Source organism: Takifugu rubripes, chromosome 4 (assembly GCF_901000725.2).
Source record: "Takifugu rubripes chromosome 4, fTakRub1.2, whole genome shotgun sequence".
Lineage (NCBI taxonomy): Eukaryota > Metazoa > Chordata > Actinopteri > Tetraodontiformes > Tetraodontidae > Takifugu > Takifugu rubripes.
Genome location: NC_042288.1, coordinates 7,345,665 through 7,360,043, shown reverse-complemented (window position 1 = coordinate 7,360,043; position 14,379 = coordinate 7,345,665). Strand labels below are relative to the sequence as shown.

The 14,379-nt window shown below is 46.2% G+C and overlaps 1 protein-coding gene across 4 annotated transcripts in view; it reads left to right on the top strand.

The window, feature by feature from the left end:
* The window catches only part of ehbp1 (EH domain binding protein 1), an 88,955-nt gene that overhangs the window by 66,714 nt on the left and 7,862 nt on the right, over window positions 1–14,379 (top strand). The window lies entirely within an intron of this gene.

Sequence of the window (14,379 nt, the reverse complement as noted above, 5' to 3'; positions counted from 1 at the left end):
CTGAAGGGCTGTTTTCCCTCTTCTTCACCCACCGATAAACCGACCACTAGCCAGCGAGATGCTGGGTAATTTCCAAACACCCTAAGCTAGAAAGATTACTGTTTATATAAGTATATAAATATATATACCTGCAGTCAGCGCCATAAGAAAAATACAAATTACTGGAAAAGGAAGTAGGTGATAGCTGGTAAGTTGAGTAGAAAATATAAAATTACATCAAAGATAAATTCACCATGTAATAACAGATATATAAGCATAAAAGTGAGGAATTGATAGACTTTATCCATGAAGTTGTCACTATAACGTGGTTTCATACTTCATTCATTCCACTATGGATTTACATTGCAAAAAGGGGAAAAGTTTCTCTGTAGTGCTGAGTGTCTTTTCTTCCCTCCTCCTTAAAGTCCATTTTTCTTTCCATATCTCATTTTGCAGTACTTATCCCACAGTCTGATCCAATAGGTTATGGATTGCGCCTGCAGGCCAAGGGCCGCAGGCATCAGTGCAGGATCCACCGGTGACAGGTCCTAAACGAAAGTAACCTTTATCAACTCACAAACTGAGGTCACCTTTCCATATGCTGTCACAGATGATAGATATTTTTCTGTGGCCCCAGAATGTCTGATTGAAGTTTTGGCTGATTGGCTGCAAGCAAAACGTACCTTATTGATCTGTCACAGCTGACTGGTGCCTATAAGAAATCACCACCAATTTCCAGATGATGTTGATATATTTTTTACTTTGCCAAACACTTTTTCAAAGCTTCCGAGGATCTTCCCTTTCCCGGATATCTTCTGTTGTGTTCCGGTACCTGCTGAACAACAGCCCCTTCTTCTGATTGTTGTGAAGCCGGCTTTTGAAACATAATCATCACCGACTTTTGTCTCTTACCGATTAGTGAAATCTCAACAGAATGCAATCAACAAGTGAACAGGAACGGGACCTTTCAGAGCCGCTCCGTCTGCATCCAAAAGGTCCTCATTTGAGCTTGACTACTCCTCTCTCACTGCATAAGAAACATTCAGAAACAGGCAACATAAGTGGCAGAAACCGATGTTAATGCATACGATTGTGTATCCATTCCAATTTTGTGCTGCGTATCTATGGGATACTCCTTAAACGGCAGCATGCGCCTGCTGTTTTGCAGGTAATTAGCATTCCGAGCACTGCAGCTCTGGTTGCAGTGCATGCAGTCATGTGATTTAGACCTGTGGAGGTGAGTTTGGGTTAGCTCAGTGTCCTGTGCTAATGCACAGCACTGTAGTTCTGATGGGCAGATGAGAAGAGACAGGCGGACTGACCCATGAATGATTGTTCATCTCTGTGCTGCGGCAGCAGAAAGCCTGGGACGATCCACCGTTGCCGTGCTGATCCTCGGAATTCCTTCCTGTGATAATTATCGCACGGTTTCTTATTTCCTCACCTTTCTCGCACCCCTTCAGCGTAAATGGGCGTGTTTTATCTTTTCACGGGCGCTCGAGTCTTTAATAATTCTTCCAAGTTAACTTTCTGTGTTCCATTGTCGCGTCTGTTTTTCGGCCTTTTCTCCATCACCTATTTACTTCTTTTTATCCCCGTGAATCTTTATTCCTGTCTCCCTGTTTCACCCCCTCCTCCCCCCACTCCTGTGGTTTGTGCACAGTGTGTCGTTCTGTAGCATTTTCTATTACGCCGCAGCCCTCCCCAGATGAATTCCAAGTAATTGGGGTGGTTAATTTATTTACTCAGAGGCAGTTCACAGCACATTAAATAATAGAGATAATTGAACAAGAATTGTCAAGTGTCTTCTGATATCAGACACATTACAGGAGGGAGTGTGCATAAAACTCCATTTCTATGCCCCCATTGTTTATGGTAATTAAGTACACAGATTTATTCCTTGGTTGCCTTCCAAGCTTATGGCAAGCGCCATTGTTGTCTTCTATTAATATGTAATCAGTAAATAGTTTAATTTTCTAATCTGTGGTTGGAGAATTCACTTTCTAACAACTCTTAATTACTGCTGGGTTCTAATGAGTCTCGCCATGCTGGAACAGCGGGCCAATCAGAGGCCGGGTCCTGGCCGGGGGGGAATTTGAATTCCTGTGACGCCCCCCCTCGACTAATGAACTTGTTATTCTTCCACCAGTGGGAGGACTGTCCTTCACAGATGAAACATTAGGAGAATATTCACCTCCTTCCTGCGCAGGATGTATTTTAAGAGCTTCATGATTATATCAGAAACGTCTATTTATCACATGACACATTATTTAAACGGAACACACGGCTTCCTTCAAGGTGAAACCATCTGACTTATTAAATATTTTGCATCTTGTTTGAGTTGCCATTTAAAATCCAGCCATTGTTCGTGTTTCTAAAAGTAGCTTTTGCTCACACAAAAAAATCAGACCATCTTTATTGCAAATTCTGCCATGAAGATGGATTCTAAAGCTTCATGTAACCTTTGTAGAAAATCCCCTCAGCCAGCCCTACCTGGCCCCCCGCACCTATTTACACACACCTCCCATTTCAAATAGCTGTATAACCCACAACAATGGACGCAATTATCCAAATAATAGCACTTAGCCGCACCGCAAAGCTGCCTCTTACCTGCTGCACGTTTGATAAGAGATAAACAAGCTGGGAGAGTTTTAACTCTCCCAGATTAACATATGCTTAAAAACTGCACTTGGAGCTGATAAGATTGACGCGGGGGTTTTTTATGCCGCGCGCTCTTTTAATCTGCCTTTGTGTCTGCGAGTTTGACGAAAGGAGAATGGCGGCGAGGCTTAATGTAGCGGAGACAAACATCATATCCCCCTCAGCATCTGAGAATGGAACAAACCGGACCGTTGGCACTTCGGCAGGGTCGGCTAGCCTTGACTTGGGTGTGAAATTGAGTCGAGGATTACAGGATGCGAACGTCAACCTGTAGCTCGAGCCGGCATCAGCCGAACTCGTTTTGATTATTATTTCATTATTTAAAATGGCAACAAAGGGCCTCAGCATTGATTTTATATATATGTATATATTGTTTTAAAGGGTTTTCCAGCATAATCCTACATTATGTCATCCTCAGAATATAGTCTGACAAAGACTTGAAAAAGCACTGTGAGGCACTACTTTTCACAAACGAAGAAGCTTAACATTAATTATTGTAACTTTGCCAGATTACACCCGTGCCTGCCTTGTTACCGCGAGCAGACTCATCTTGACCCCCTTAAAGACGCTAGAATGGCATTTTACCAACTTTAATGGGATAACCAGTATAATCTTCCTGCACTGAGTGAAGGAAAATGTTTGGACTATAATACTCTCCCCAGTTCACAGGCGGGCAGATGCAGGGAGAGGTTTTAGTGTTGGAATCAAAAGGTCCAATTTGAATTTCAGGTTCCACTTCGCTGTTAAAGGAAAAGTTCTTCAGTGCGCTTTAAATGAATCGTCCAACGTTATGTGCCTCCAGATTACCCAAACTAATCTGTGTAATCTGTTGTAATTGAAATTGCCGAGCAGACGGATTGCAACAATTGCTTGTCCATATTCACAGGCGCGGCTTGTTAAGCCGAGCTCATGGCAGCTGCCGCAGATAGAGCCGGGACCAGATGAGTTCCATTTTGAAGCCTGTGGTCATTTTCTTGTTGTTGTCAGGGTTACCAAAAGAGCATTCATTTCCAATCGAATGGTTTCGTATCACCCCACAGTGGAATGTGTTTTTTTTTTCTTTTTTTGGTCATCTTGAATTCACTTCAGGAGCAAACGCACTGTGCTTCCCTATGGGGAAGAAAAGAAATCTAGGGATCATTCCTTTAAAACCCACTGCCTTCTTCATGCCTTTGAGGGGACAAAACAAAGGATTTGAGCTTTTTGGTGTGTGCGTGTGTGTGTGTATGAGACTTCAAGGTTCAGCTAGGTCAGAACACAGATTAACACCCCTTCTCACACACACACGCACGCGCATGCACACACACACACACACGCACTCCCTTTCCCACTCATGCCCTTAATCTCCTTGGCCATTTGAATGTTTGAGCAGCAAAACAATTTAATTAGACAACTCACAAGGACTCTGCCCAAGCGACCAATGCTGAGCTCTCACACCGTTTCTGTCTGACCCCCCCCCCCCACACAAGCCCAGTCCAGGACCAGTGACACCACCCTCACTCCCAGATGTGCACCGCTTCTTTTCTTCCCCCTTGTTTCTTTTCTCCAGCTTGGTGTCAGCCTTTCATACATTCTTTAACAGTGGGGATGAAAGGGGGATTTTTAGGAAGATTAGGGAATGGGATCCTCTGGGCATTGTCTGAAAATCTTCAGATAAAACGTGCTGGGCTGATGGAGTCAAATGGAGGGGGGGAGAGAGGTTGTTGGGGTGTTGGGAAATGGGGATGTATCTACTCGCTGCGTCCCAAAAGACACGCAAGATAAATATGTTTGAAGGCGCTAACAGGAATTGTTGCCGGCCACGTTCAATTTCCCCTCAGTTCTGGTATCTTCCACCTGCCCTGTCTCTGCTTTTCATGATTATAGATATACATTTCACCTGTAAGTCAATTAAAGTCTTTCTAAGTAAGCCAAGCAATCCTTTCCTCATCATGTCAGTGATAGTTCCAATTAACATTTGCAGCAGAGGGGCGAGTGTGGGTGGGGGGTGGGGGTGGGGGGGTAGTTGGGGAGAATCGGGCAGGGGACAATGGCCGCTTATGATAATCTGCTCTTTATTGAAGCATCCCGCCAAAGCTTTCATCAGCCGCCCCTCTGGCCGAGACCCCACGAAGCAGCCGCTCCAATAAACCGCGCTACAAGCTGCCAAACAGTGCTAAACCCACAAGTTGCACATTAATAACACATTAATAACACTTCACGCAGAGGAAATGTTGCGTAAAGTGTGGGAAAACCACCACTGCGTTGCTCTTTGTAGTATTGTGCTTGAATGGGAACTTGCTTCAAGACTTTCATATGCGGTTTTCCCCATTTCTGCGTCTCATGTACATGAAAGCAAATAAACTCCCGACATACATCAGATTCGAGCGCGACATTTATCATCGTCGTTTGTGTTTTATGTGGTCGATAATCATTTAGTTAACAAACTGCAGCCCGAGAGCATAATTGAATTTTAACGTTGCAGTCAATTAATCAAGCCTTTCTTATGTTAACGGGTGTGGTGGCACTCGACAATGCAGGTTAATGACGGAGGTTTGGCCGGTAATTACACCATTCACTTGCTAACACAGCTGCTCGCCATGCTACCGTTTCCATCACCCCCCCCCCCCACTCCCCAACACACTCCTCCCCATTTCCCATTGTAATGAGCACTCCAGGCTACAAATACCAACAGCTGTCTTCCCCAATACATTTCCATTTAAATATCTGTTTAAGCGCAGCAATTTTGCATTTGTGTATTGAATCAAAGCTGGAGCGATGGCCAGTGGCACTAGCAGCGTGGTTGCTGGTGTCAGTTTAATGCAATGCTGTGGGGGGTTTTGTTTGACACTTTTCCAAACACATTAGCGACAAACACACGTCGGGGAGTTTATTAAACAAACCGGAGGTTCCATTCCCAAGCATCTGAGGAGTTTGCCACCAAAGTACGAATAAGGGGATCCAGCCGTCGGGGTCGGACCTGCAGGACGTGCAGAGATGCAGCGGCGGTCTCATAGAGGGATGAATGATGAACTAATGAATCCTGGGACAGACTTCTGGAGTATGACTAATGTTGTTAGCAGAGCCGTCACCGCTGCACAGATTAATTCATCAAGCAAATTTATCGTTCACCTCCTACCACCATTTGTCACATGGCGTGTAATATGACACCCCTCAAATTTGTTCTAACATCTACCCGGAGGGCTCGAGTTGTATCTCACACACACACGCGCATACGCACGCACACTCCTCTTTGCTAATGGAGCGGGCGGAGCCACTTATGCTAAACAGATAGCAGCTGTCCGTCAGCGAGTTTGGGGGGAGGGTTATCACTGCGCCCTCTTTCCCAAGTTCCCTTTATTCATTCAGAGATTTTTCTCACTCACCCTCTTTCTAATATTTAGGTCAAAATTATTATGTTTAATATAAAACCTGATCACAAAAGCAAAGCGACCGGTTAGCAATGATAAAATCCCACCATGTTTTTCTGATCGGGCTTTATTGGGGGGGGTGTTCACAAAACCAGATTAGTCCAGACACCCTGAGTATATTTGAAACCTAGGTTTACTAAAACCCGCCTTAAACCTAAAGTAAATGGTGACAATTAAATTCCCACACTCAACGCCCACTGACTTGTGCTCCAGAGGGGTCCCGGGCCTGTCGCTGCCCATTCCACCCAACCCGACTCTTGCCTGAATCCGAAGCCCCGGTTGTGGTGCTTTTGTTAAGCTGTCCCAATTAACGCCATCGACAGATACTACGGTTTACACTAACACTAAATCAACTCGTGTTTCTCCTCCCTGCTAAGCTCCCCAAATGGTTCACACCTCGGTGTGTGTAAACACATACTCGGGGAGCTAAACCACCTGGCTTAACCTTAGCTTAGCCCCACAGAGCCCTGGTTTATCTGCAAATTTCAACAGGGATTCCATAACACTGCTTTCAGCTCTAAAACTGCATGTGGCAGAGAGGAAGCTATTAGTGCTTAAGGTGCTTTCACAAGTATTTTATCCACGACAGAAACAAATCATTTTTATTTGAAACTGTGTTGATTCTGTCTGCTGACTTGAAAGAAGAGGATTGTGTCATTTGATTACAAACTCAACTTTCTTATCATTTTATGATTATTTTCTGTCTATGTGTGTCGAGTGAATTATTATTATTATTTTAATGTTTTTCCATGTAGAACGCAATAGTGAAAATGCTGTTTAAAACAAATGTGCACATTAAGACCTTTGACTTACAGATGGTTTTCAGGATGACGGTTGTATTTTTCCACCAGTGAACTTAAAGTACAAGTGTTCATGTGGCTAATGTTAGCCGTGCCGATTGTGACCCCCCCCCCCCCCAAACCTGACTGCACTCAAACAGAACAGTCGGAGGAGAAAACGAACCCAGGGCCTAACAAATACATGAAGGTTTGGTTTAACTAAATCCCACAGATAATGGCTACTGTGTCAAAGACTAAAGACTGTGGGAGTGGTGGTGGTGGCAGCGGAGGATGGAGAGGTGGGGGGGGGGGGGGATTACTCCGGCGTTTTGCATCAGTTGCTTTCTGCTGGGTGGCCCTGCTTGTCAAAAAAGAAGGGAGCGATGGAGGAAAAGAGGGAAGGAGAGAAAAGCATTTAACGCCGCACATTGAGAAGGAGAGGGCTCTTAATGCCATCAAAGCAAGGGGAGAAATCAGCCATTAATTTATTCTGGCCCTCACACACACACACACAAGTACACCCACGTGAACAGATGCATAGACAACATGCTCAGCCCCTCTGTTGTCCCCCCCAATTGTTGATAATATCGCTAACATCTGGTCCATGCCAGCCTTGGAAAGCTACCAGGACCAAGGCTGACAAAATGTTACCGCTTGTCGCCGTCGCTGTGCCCGTCCGTCTGTGTGCGCGCACACCTTAAACGATTGGCGTGTGGATTAAATTATAGCCGTGACGTGCAAAGAAATTTTTTCCCCGTTAGATTCAGGAGGAGGGGCCGATGACTGGGCTATTCATTGGCTGATAAGAACTGATGGGGAGGTTAATAAGCTACACACCCAGGTCATCGCTGCCTTTTTACCGGGCTACAGAGGAGAATGGAGGACGATGATGATGATGAGAGGGTGTGTGTGTGTAGGGGGGGTAGGCTGTAGGGATGTGGAAGGGCTGCATCTCTATAGTATCTACTTTCTACCTTTAAAGGTCCTTCAAAGTTTTTTTTTTTACTCCTTTTGTAGGAAGAGCTTTGTGGCCTGGGAGTGTCTGTGCTATGAATAACCAAGCATGTAGCTATAAATAACGCCTGGCACGGTTCATTGTAACTAGATATGATTGCTGCAGTGCTGAGGACTAAAGCATCTCCGGGTTAATTCCAATTAGTTCACCTGCTCCATAAACTTCCCAGCATCAGCGATGCCGCTAAGGTTTTTGAAGGCCTGCTCCTATTTTGTGTCTACTAGCTTAACAGAAGACAACCCCCCAATGGGCCAAGCAGAGGTTCTCTGTCCTGAATAGGAAAAAAATCAGCAAGCCAGACCTAGCATGGGGTCCCTCCTCCCCCTTCATACCTGCCCTTGTCTCAGGGCTAAGAGGAAGATGCTGGGCACCTTCTCTGCTCCCTATCACCCACTCACCTTAATAATAAAAGAGAGCCCCCTGTGGAAAGGAGCTAGCATGAGCCGCAGAAGATCACACTGTTAATAGGATGATGCCTTTTTGCCTTTTGTCATGAGATTATGAGTGGGGATCGCCTCTTCTGCCTGCTCCTCCACTCTTTTTAGTCTTCCCACACACAGCTACAGGCGTCCTGGAGGGCCCCGTTGAGCTGGAGTGGAGACAGGCGTAACCAAGCCTTTGTTCCTCTTCTTGTATGGTAAAAGACTCACTAATGAAATACCTTTTAGGGGGTATCGGCAGGTGAGCTCCCCAATCAGGCGGTTCAGCAAAAACACACACAGGCATTCATACACTCACATATTCTCTGTCTCCTCTCATCTGCCCCCTCTCGCTATATTAATTACCTGAAGTGCTCTGGCCTTGCATAAGGCTCTTGATTCTGCCGCTCGCTTCCTTCTCTTCATCTAAGACGACAGCCACAACGACCTAAGCTAGCCTAAAGTGGGGGATGATTGAGAAAAGGATGGGTAATAATGGTAATAATGAACACGGCTGACAATAATGAGAAAAGGTAATTGAGAAATGGTGCATGGCAGGCCCCCTGATTTTCCTTTTCCAGCCCCAAGCTAAGTGTGGACAGGTTGAAAATCATCTTATTTGGAGCCGAGTTAAACGGTTCTGAGCCAACTGGGATTTCTGACACTAAAGCTAAACAAAGCTGACAAGCATGCTCGGATACAGCAGGCTAATCTGCTATGGAGTGTTTAAAGTCATAGATTTTGTTCTCATTTGTTATTGATGACGAACGGCCGGTCAGAACGGAGCGTTCTCGTATTTAGGATCACTTAGAAACACCTGAGCACTTCCCCCTCTTTTCTGATGCTTGTTTTTTTGGGGTGATTCTTCCTGAATGACTGTAGAACTGGTTACTGTCTCAACCCTACATGCGCCAGTGAGTTCCCGTGCCATTATTGTGCATCTGCGTGTACCTCAGGTGTCGCACACGTGCGCGGGAACGCTTCCCTTTTTTTTTGTGGCCTTTTCGGCCAGGCAGCGACAGAGACGGAGCGGCCTGAGCTGTAACAGACAGAGGCTGCCTCCACCAGCCCATAGTCTGTCACTCTCTGATAATGTTTATTGATTTGTGGCAGAAACACAATTTGATGGAGTGGGGGGGTGGGGGGTCTAGGTGGAGGGGGGAGGGCTGTTTTCCTGTTGTTGTCACAGGTTGGATGGCTCTGGAAACCGAAAACTGGCTCTTTTTTAGTCATTTCTTCCAATTTCGCTCCCGGCTGTTGTTTAGGGTGAGCCCTGGAAAGAGCTGCTGCACAAATGACTTCACTTCCCGATGAACTCCGCCCGGCGACGAGCGCCGATACGGCCGTTCCATCGGCAGAGTTCATTACGGAGCTCTGTTTGCCCGAGCTCACACCACCTCCTCACCTCGGAGGGAGCGGAGCCAGAGGTGTCTGGAGGTTAGCCTCCTGTTGGCTCTCAGGTCAAGCATGTTTGCCGAAGGGCGTGCGTGTGTTTCTGTACAAAGAAAGGAGATGGGACGGAGAGGTGTGTGAGGAGGAAACATATTAGCAGGACAAGCCCGTCGTCTGTGTTTAACAAGGTCTTTGAACACTAATGTTCAAACAGTGACACGATAGGCGCTGCCTTATGTACACTCTGCTGCTCATTAAAAAAGGCTTTGGCAATTCTCCTCATTGCCATTCATAGTTCACCTTCCTTTGGAACAGAGGTGAGGGAGGGCCGGCTATCGCTAACATCACTACCGCTTTATTTAGCAAGATATAGCCATCGCCTTGGAATATTTTATATTTAATCAGGGCCTCTTAATGGGCAGAAACTGCCACTCCTGTTCATACGGGAGCGACTTCCTCCAGCTGCCCCCAGAACTTCCAGTCATACTTCACTTTTCCCTCTCTTCTCTCTCCCCTACCTTCACCTCCTTTGTGCACGGCAAAGCAAGCGGTGTTTGACAAATGACACCGGCGGAAAAGGCAGTCATTCTGCCTCAGCGTGAGAGGAGGTTTTGTCTTTTCGGATTCTACATTTCTCCTTTTTTCTGTCCGGCAGGGGAGGAGGAGAAGAGGTGAGTGTGAATCGGTTAATGTGCTCCATTCACCAGACATTATACACAAGTTCCACAAAGCGGGAACCTGCTCTATACGCTGGGACCATTGTGCCATTGAGGGTGGCTGAAAAGGCCTCATACAAGCTTCTGCCGAAAAAAAATAGCCCTCAGCGACACTCCAGTGGAGAGCAACGTGGAATGGAGCTAGAGAACTCACATGTGCAGCAAGGGGGGGGGGGGGCAATTCTTCCACATATGTTGAATTACAGTGTGGATTGATTTTTTTTTTTTTCCACCTCGAGAAATAACGATAGCATGACGACACCAGCGGGAAAGCTGGTCGGAATTCTGTTTTCCTGCCGGAGCAGATGCAGAACTTCCCTCTTTCTCCCGCCCTCCCTCCTAACAAGACGCCGCTCCGCTCTAATAATTAAATCAAGCCACGGTTCCTTCCCGTCCTCGCCGCAGACCGCTCTGATTAGGACGCCCCCCCCCCCCCCCTTTCATGCATATTCACCGCTGCCCTTTAACGAGCTCTTACCTAATCACCAGAAACAATGTTCATCCTGTTCTTTTTATTCTCATTTCTTTTCATGCGTCCGGCTTTCATCCTCTTTGATCCCTGCTGATATCAGCTCGGACGGAGAGAGCGATGGCGGAGGGGCGCGGGCGCGACGCGTTGCTGAATAAACGGCAGTTCAGAAAGTGACTTGGACGCAGAACAGAAGTTCGCTCTCCTCTCGCTCCCCTCCTCCTCTCCTCCTTCTGCTTCTTTCTACATGTCCAATAGACAAATTGGATTAGCAGCTATTGGATTAAACGTCAAAACGGTGGGATAAGAAACGAGATGAACGAGCTGCGATCACAGCTTTGAATGTTGTTTTTTCCTTTTTTCATTAATTCATTTGCGCTCTTATCTAAAATCACACCCCCTTGGAGAGAACAGAAGAGGGTTCTCTCCTCGGGACTCGTGGAGGGTTTCGTATTCCCTAAATGGACATCGTGCTTCCTCAATGGTCAGAAAGTCTGTTTCCGAACTGCGAATTCTGACTTGGTCAATTTTTCATTAGTTTGAGGGACAGCTAATCATTTTAAATGTTGATATTTGGTCATTTATGAAGCAGAATGACCCAGAAAGGCGAGGATTACCTGCTTATCTCTGCCTGATATAATAGTAAATTGAATACCTTTGGCTACTGTTCAAAACAAGCCTTTAGCTGATGGCCCGTTGCTGTCAGGGGAAACCCAAACAGCCTCTTCCTCCACTTTATGTCCTTTCATCAGGTTGTAACATTTTTTGCCCCTTTTAATGGTTCATATTAACCAGAAATATGGCGTTTTCTCCCTGGAACCATGCTGTTTGTGTCTGGTATGACAAGTATTACACATTTAATTAAAAACCAGCTCAGGCCACCGACAGCAGTCCCAGCACCTCAGGGCTGGTTTCATTATTCCTATCTACACTGAATGGAACAGGGGCCCAGATATCCATCTTAATCTTATTTGGCTATAGAAGCTCGCCCTGTCTTTCCACCCCGTCTTTCTTTTATTTGTCTTCCCTGAAAGCAGATGGGTTCACATACAAGCGCGCTTTCTAATTAGCCTCCCTTCATACCTGAAGTCTCTCTCCACGCACAGCAGATTGTGCCTGAGCCGTGTGTGAGACAGTGAAACAAGAGAAGAGGGAGACAGGCAATCAGATAGAGGGGTTGTCGGGGGCGTGTGTGTATCAGTTGTATCGCGTGTGTGCGCGTCGGGTGATTATATCTTGTTTGTTTCTCACCATCGCCGCCACGTTGATAGTAGAGTTAACGGCAAACATGATATTAAACGATGATAAAACTTTACTGTAGGTAGGAGAGCCGCGTTTATCTCCATCGGACATATTTCACTAATCCTTTGATGTCCCGATCAAGCGTTGTCCCGATGCCAAACTCAAACCAAGATCTTGGCCTGTTCCCGCTCTGCCCCGCTCTGTGTTCAACACTGAGAAATGGCGTACGAGGCGAGCGGCGAGACCCAGAAAGCAACCTGCCAAAGCGCCAGATGCTTTGATCCAAGATGGCCCCCTGAGAGCCAGCATGGATCCACAGCTCCGCCAAGCCAAAGGCTGGATCCACAGACACAGTGTCAGTGCCGGTTGCCAGTGATATTTACACCATTTGTCTTGGTGCAACATTTACCAGTTTTTTTCTTTCTGTTGTTGCCACTCCTAGCATATGCCATTTGGTCCCAGTGTTGTTCAAACCCTTAACCCAGCAACAGTGTTTGTGGGACGACAGCAACCGGCCTACTCAGATCAGGGGTTAATTTATAAAATGCCAGTTTGGAAGATCGACGCTCCGCAGGCGCTCCGCTGTGCATGGTTCATTCCTCCCGCTCGGCCGTCTCTTTGTGACTCAGGTGGGACCAGAAGGTCAAAGTTAATTTCTGGAGAAGTTGAGTGAAGGGGTAGGACCTGACAGCAACTTAGCATCCTCCTGCTCCCTTCCTTCCTTCCTCCCTTCCTTCCTTCCTTCCCTCCATCTTTTCTTTCTTCTGACTTAAAGTCGTTCACCTGCTCCCCCTCTTCCCCCTTGTCAAGTCATTCCATTGTTGCTTTTCTGTGCACCATTTTCATCTCTCTAACTCTTCCTACCCTTGGCTCCTCCCTGCTCTCCTTTATCCCACCTTTCCTCTGACCTCCCTGCCTTTTTCTCTTTCCCCCTTTCTCTCTCTCCTTTCACCTCCCCTCCTTCTTTTCATAAAAAGCGGCCCGTGGTTGGCTGGTAGCTGCTGGCTGGCTAGCGGTGGGGGATATAGCTTTATAATCCCCCCCGTCTTCCAGACCGCCTCGCCACAATGTCACAGGAGCTTAATATTTGCCATTATTATTTGCTTGTTTTATTTGACTTCGAGGCAGCACAATGACCTGTCAGCGGCGGCTTTATCCCCCCTCCGAGTGTCGTCCATTTCAAAGTTGACTACAGTAATCCGTGAGCCCCGATTCTGCTAAATCCCGAAGCTTTCTTTCATTTGCTCGTTCATTTTATTCCCTCTCTCTGGTGTCCCCTCCCCGCTCCACCCTCTAAATGAAATTACATACATCTGCTGGCTCAGAGTATCACAAATGTACACACACTCTCCAGAGTTAAGACACACACACACACAGGGCCATATTTTGTCATCGATGATGTAACATCCCATCACATCCTCCCTACAGTAAACTCATTTTTAACGCAGATACAGCTCCAAACATTCGTGTTTTATGCTTTAAGGGTGGTTACACTCATTGGCAATGATTAATTATAGAATATATGTAAGAAAGCTAAAGAGCAGAGCCCTAATAACAAACACATTGTCCAATTTTGGCAAATTTGTCTGTCAGTGTGTCACATTAATGCCTCTCTTATTAATCACAGGATCCCCAATTAATAAGTGTTGTGAAAGGTCGTCTTAATGGTAATTCTGTTATGATGCCTGTCGTAGCTTCCCGGCTATTAAACTCCCTCTTGAGAACAGCGGAGGAAAAAAAAGCAGCGAGCGATAATAACATAAGCCCTGAGACGATCTTTTCATCCCGCTCCCGTTTTCATCCGTCCCTTTTCTTCGCAGAGGCGCTAAGTGTCAGATTAATACCGCCGCCTTGTTTAAACGGCTTCCTGTGCCACATAGCATCCGGCCAACGCTGATTCCAGACAATAAACAGCAGCAAACGGAGTCTTGGAGGCTAAAAAATAATACTTGTTATCATTAAGACCTCTTCAAGTTATACTGGGAAAAATCAAGTTGCATCTAATAAAGACGAATGATCTTTTATTGGGCAGTTAAAAGATGAAACGAACTTGAACGTGGAGCCTGAAGCCTTATTTGAAGATGCAGCGATCATACACTCCAACACTTCCAGAGGTTCGAGGGCGTGCTGAGGAACTGGTGGGAGACGTATTAGCCTACAGTACAGGGAGAGGAGAGTCTCCTCCATGTTCAGCAGTAAACACCGAGTTAATCCCCCCAGCTGAAGCTGCATTGATGTGAGGCATGCTGGGAGTGCACACGGAGTGTATTTGCACCCGCACGTAAATAAGTCGTGGG